Genomic DNA, 6,553 nt, shown 5'->3' with positions numbered 1-6,553 from the left:
AATTCCTCATATCAGTGAGATCATGTGATACATGTCTTTCTCTGATTGACTTATTTCACTCAGCATAATACCCTCCAGTTCCATCCATGTCATTGCAAATGGCAAGATTTCATTCCTTTTGATGGCTGCATAATATTCCATTGTGTATATATATATATATATATATATACCACATCTTCTTTATCTATTCATCTGTTGATGGACATCTTGGCTCTTTCCATAGTTTGGCTCTTGTGGACATTGCTGCTATAAACATAGGAGTGCACGTACCTCTTCGGATCACTAAATTTGTATCTTTGGGGTAAATACCCAGTAGTGCAATTGCTGGGTCATGTGGTAGCTCTATTTTCAACTTTTTGAGGAACCTCCATACTGTTTTCCAGAGTGGCTGCACCAGCTTGCATTCCCACCAACAGTGTAGGAGGGTTCCCCTTTCTCCGCATCCCCGCCAACATCTGTCATTTCCTGACTTGTTCATTTGAGCCATTCTTTTCTTTTTAAATTTTTTATTGTTATGTTAATCACCATATATTACATCATTAGTTTTTGATGTAGTGTTCCATGATTCATTGTTTGTGCATGCAGAATGTGCCCTCTTTAATACCCATCACCAGGCTAACCCATCCCCCTACCCTCCTCCCCTCTAGAACCCTCAGTTTGTTTTTCAGAGTCCATCATCTCTCATGGTTCGTCTCCCCCTCTGACTTACTCCCCTTCATTCTTCCCCTCCTGCTATCTTCTTCTTCTTTTTCTTTTTTCTTAACATATGTTGCATTATTTGTTTCAGAAGTACAGATCTGTGATTCAACAGTGTTGCACAATTCACAGCACTCACCATAGCACATACCCTACCCAATGTCTATCACCCAGCCACCCCATCCCTCCCACCCACCACCACTCAAGCAACCCTCAGTTTGTTTCCTGAGATTAAGAATTCCTCATATCAGTGAGGTCATATGATACATGTCTTTCTCTGATTGACTTATTTCACTGGGCATAACACCCTCCAGTTCCATCCATGTAGTTGCAAATGGCAAGATCTCATTCCTTTTGATGGCTGCATAATATTCCATTGTGTATATATACCACCTCTTCTTTAGCCATTCATCTGTCGTTGGACATCTTGGCTCTTTCCACAGTTTGGCTATTGTGGACATTGCTGCTAAAACATTGGGGTGCACGTACCCCTTCGGATCCCTACATTTGTATCTTTGTGGTAAATACCCAGTAGTGCAATTGCTGGATCGTATGGTAGCTCTCTTTTCAACAGTTTGAGGGACCTCCATACTGTTTTCCAGAGGGGTTGCACCAGCTTGCATTCCCACCAACAGCATAGGAGGGTTCCCCTTTCTCCACATCCCCGCCAACATCTGTCGTTTCCTGACTTGTTAATTTGAGCCATTCTGACTGGTGTGAGGTGGTATCTCATTGAGGTTTTGATTTGGATTTCCCTGATGCCGAGCGATGTGGAGCACTTTTTCATGTGTCTGTTGGCCATTTGGATGTCTTCCTTGGAAAAATGTCTGTTCATGTCTTCTGCCCATTTCTTGATTGGATTATTTGTTCTTTGGGTGTTGAGTTTGATAAGTTCTTTATAGATTTTGGATACTAGCCCTTTATCTGTTATGTCATTTGCAAATATTTTCTCCCATTCTGTCTGTTGTCTTTTGGTTTTGTTGTCTGTTTCTTTTGCTATGCAAAAGCTTTTTATCTTAAAAAAAAGCTTTTTATCTTGATGAAATCCCAATAGTTCATTTTTGCCCTTGCTTCCCTTGCCTTTGGTGATGTTTCTAGGAAGAAGTTGCTGTGGCTGAGGTCGAAGAGGTTGCTGCCTGTGTTCTCCTTTAGGATTCTGATGGACTCCTGTCTCACGTTTAGGTCTTTCAACCATTTGGAGTCTATTTTTGTGTGTGGTGTAAGGAAATAGTCCAGTTTCATTCTTCTGCATGTGGCTGTCCAATTTTCCCAACACCATTTGTTGAAGAGACTGTCTTTTTGCCATTGGACGTTCTTTCCTGCTTTGTCAAAGATAAGTTGACCATAGAGTTGAGGGTCCATTTCTGGGCCCTCGATTCTGTTCCATTGATCTATGTGTCTGTTTTTGTGCCAGTACCATACTGTCTTGATGATGACAGCTTTGTAATAGAGCTGGAAGTCCGGAATTGTGATGCCGCCAGCTTTGCTTTTCTTTTTCAAGATTCCTCTGGCTATTCGGGGTCTCTTCTGGTTCCATACAAATTTTAGGATTATTTTTTCCATTTCTTTGAAAAAAGTGGATGGTATTTTGATGGGGATTGCATTGAATGTGTACATTGCTCTAGGTAGCATTGACATCTTCACAATGTTGGTTCTCCCAATCCATGAGCATGGAACGTTTTTCCATTTCTTTGTGTCTTCTTCAATTTCTTTCATAAGTGTTTTATAGTTTTCTGAGTACAGATTCTTTGCCTCTTTGGTTAGATTTATTCCTAGGTATCTTATGGTTTTGGATGCCTTTGTAAATGAGATCGACTCCTTAATTTCTCTCTCTTCTGTCTTGTTGTTGGTGTATAGGAATGCCACCAATTTCTGTGCATTGGTTTTATATCCTGCCACTTTACTGAATTCCTGTATGAGTTCTAGCAGTTTTAGGGTGGAGTCTTTTGGGTTTTCCACATAAAGTATCATATCATCTGCAAAGAGTGAGAGTTGGACTTCCTCTTTGCTGATTTGGATGCCTTTGATTTCTTTTTGTTGTCTGATTGCTGTGGCTAGGACTTCTAGTACTATGTTGAATAGCAGTGGTGATAGTGGACATCCCTGCCCATGTTCCTGACCTTAGGGGGAAAGCTCTCAGTTTTTTCCCATTGAGAATGATATTTGCTGTGGGTTTTTCATAGATGGCTTTTATGATATCGAAGTATGTACCCTCTATCCTTATACTCTGAAGAGTTTTGATCAAGAAAGGATGCTGTACTTTGTCAAATGCTTTTTCTGCATCTATTGAGAGGATCATATGACTCTTGTTCTTTCTTTTGTTAATATATTGTATCACGTCGATTGATTTGCGGATGTTGAACCAGCCTTGCAGCCCAGGGATGAATCCCACTTGTTCATGGTGAATAATCCTTTTAATGTATTGTTGGATCCTACTGACGAGTATTTTGGTGAGAATTTTTGCATCCATGTTCATCAAGGATATTGGTCTGTAATTCTCCTTTTTGTTGGGGTCTTTGTCTGGTTTGGGGATCAAGGGAATGGTGGCCTCATAAAATGAGTTTGGAAGTTTTCCTTCCATTTCTATTTTTTGGAACAGTTTCAGAAGAATAGGTACTAATTCTTCTTTAAATGTTTGGTAGAATTCCCCCGGGAAGCCATCTGGCCCTGGGCTCTTGTTTGTTGGGAGATTTTTAATGACTGCTTCAATTTCCTTAGTGGTTATAGGTCTGTTCAGGTTCTCTATTTCTTCCTGGTTCAGTTTTGGTAGTTGGTACATCTCTAGGAGTGCATCCATTTCTTCCAGATTATCTAATTTGCTAGCATATAGTTGCTCATAATATGTTCTTATAATTATTTGGGGGGTAGATTTTTAAACCCTCATTTTAATGTGTTCCTCAAAGTTTATGTATTTTCAGGACATTTTATTTTTCTGACCTCTTTTATTTCAGACCCCCTGAACATTTCAGTAGGCAATGTGGACTCTCCTTTTCTCCATCACGTTGACCTGGGAGAACCCAGCACTTTCCTTTATTTCCTTTGAACTTGTAGATGACTTCAGTGAAGTTTTGGGCCAAAAGAGGGGTTTCTATCCTGGTAACACAACAACCTCTAATTGGACACCAGGCACCATCTTCTTGAGGAGTCTCTCCATGTCTAGTCCCTCAGACTCCAGTGTCCTCCATGCCAACGTTCTCTGGGTTCGCTCTGCCCTCACCTCCCAGTTCCTGGACATGTGTTATGCAGAGCAGTTCAGTTCTTGATTTCTGATGCCTTTTCCTGCCCGACAAGTCACAAGGGTCTCATAGTCTATTCCAGGAGACCTAATAAAGCACTTCTGTAAACAAAACTAGTTTCCGCCCTATGATATACTACAGTGCCTGCTGATAAGATAGTAAAATTTCACCCCGTTATGCTAAATGTCCCCTATTCTATTTCCCCCTGATTCATTTAAATAACTCTCTGGAATTCAACTGTGTCAGAGTCAGAAGCAACTTCAGAGATTTTAGTCTGGATGTTCCCTAGCCTGTGGTCCATGGACTCTTGAGCTAGGTTCAGAGGACCCGTGAATTTGGATGGGGAAAAATTGTGTCTTTATTTTTCCTCACTGAAATTTAGCATTTCCACGATTATGAATGAGGTAACAAACTATAATAGTATTATTATTACCTGTGACTTTATCACCAACAGAATCATAGATATTCTCAAATCTCATTTCACTTGTTTCAGGTATCTGAAAATATCCTGTGCATCACTGCTTTGAATTAGAGTAGTTATTAGACCTACTGCTAGATCATTTTGTTTAACACATCAACATAGAAACATTATAATATCCAAATTTGGCTTTTTAACCATGTTTCATTATGATTGGTTTTCTTTGCAATCCTATGTACTTTATTTTATACAATAGAAGCACTATCGTAAGAACGCACTAGAATGCCAAAGAGATCTATGGCACAAAAAAGGTTAAAAACCCTGATTTAATTCAGTTCTTGATTTTATAGAGGGAAACTGAGTCCCAGTCAGTGAAGGTGCCCTGCCTACACCACTGGCTTTTAATAGCCTGCTTGAAATTCGAATCTGAATCAGGGAGGAAAGGCATTGAGAAGGAGGAACAGGCAGACAGCAAGCGCTGGGGATAAAGGCCTTACCCCAGTGGCGTGGTCAGGCATGGCCTGCTCAGGGTAAGGGGTGGATGGGCTGGCCCCTTCGCAGAAGTTCTAGTTCTGATGCCTGGCCTACCCTTACCCAATTCTGGCCACCATTGCAGCAAGTGTGAGCAGTATTAAGGCAAAACCATTTCTCATTACAGCAAAGAGAAGTACAATTTTCTGATTTAATAATAATAGTTCTTGCCAAATCCTTGGCTCCCAAGTGCTTTGTCATATGAGCTGCATTCTAGCAACAATTGTACTGATCCAGAAGCTTCTGTTACAATATGAGGGCCTCAGTCCCACTCAGCACTCCTTGAAATGCTCCCCACCTCTTCTCTCCACACCCATCGATATACCTCACAATTCTGGGGTTGTGTCTGGCTCATGACTTAGAGCTTACAGAACACTTCTACGGACATCATTTCCCTCTTATGCATGCCACAAGATTGTGCACTGTCCGTTGTTAGAGATAGCTGAGAGTTTTCACTCTGAGCTCCTTAAGTGAGAGGAGGGAACGAAGATGTATTACAAGATCTTCACAACTTGGGGGAACCTAGGTGTCTCAGTTGGTTAAATATTAAGCATCTGCCTTTGGCTCAGGTCATGATCCCAGGGTCCTGGGATCGAGCCCCACATCCATCAGGCTCCTTGCTCAGCGGGGAGCCTGCTTCTCCCTCTCCCTCTGCTGCTCCCCCTGCTTGTGGTCTTCCCAACCCCCCCGCCCCATCAAATAAATAAATAAATTCTTTGAAAAAAAAGATCTTCACAACTTAGCCATTTAGAGAAAAAAAAATAAAGCTGTTCACAATAAGCCAAGTTTTCCCGGTCCTGAGAAGGGAGGGCCACCTTTCCTGTGTGGGGAGCTTTTGTGTTCACCGGCTCAGCTCTGAGCCAAGGGACTTATCTTAAGATCTGAGTGGTGAAGCTGAGGCCAGAACTCATGCTTTCTGCCCAAGAACATGTTTTGTCGTTTATTAGAGAGCTTGTACTCTAATTGTTGCAGATATGTGTTTCTGCTTCATTAACCTATGTTTGTTTTAAAAGCCAATTCAAATTCCAAACTACTTTCCAATTCATTTGACATCAACTTTGTTTGCTCTTCCTTCTGCAGCTCCTTCCTTAGTTCATAAGGCAAACAAACAGAAATGAAAAACCCAAGCCCCTTCCTTTAGCAGATTCTTTGTGTACTTCCATTGGACAGATTCCAACAGTGACCCAGAAGGTCGGATGCTTATTTCTCCTGAGATCCTGCTAATTAAAAAAAAAATTATTATTTGCACTAATAACTACCACGTATTGAGTGTTTACAATGTTTTAGGCATGGTGTTAAGCACTTCCCTTATGTTATCTAATCCTCAATTAACTTCCAATGCTTTGAAGTTAGTGTTCTCATTTTGTAGTCGGGGAAACTGAAATTTAGAGGTTTGAGCCCAGATCTGATTCCAGAATTTCTATTCTTAACCACTATATGCTACTGGCTCTGCAATGCCACACACTGATTTCTGTATATATACAGAAAAACACACACACACACACACACACACATATATATATTTAGAGTTATTTACAGGGGTGCCTAGGTGGCTCAGTCAGTTAAGTGTCCACCTTCAGTTCAGGTCATGATTTCAGGGTCCTGGGTCCAGCCCCTTGGAGGGCTCCACACTCAGTGGGGAGTCTGCTTCTCCCTCTCCCTTTGCCCCTTC

Source organism: Eumetopias jubatus, unplaced genomic scaffold (genome assembly GCF_037043125.1).
Source record: "Eumetopias jubatus isolate StellerSeaLion01/CBP00866 unplaced genomic scaffold, mEumJub1_p1.0 scaffold_10, whole genome shotgun sequence".
In the NCBI taxonomy this organism is placed as follows: domain Eukaryota; kingdom Metazoa; phylum Chordata; class Mammalia; order Carnivora; family Otariidae; genus Eumetopias; species Eumetopias jubatus.
This window is presented reverse-complemented; position numbering follows the sequence as displayed.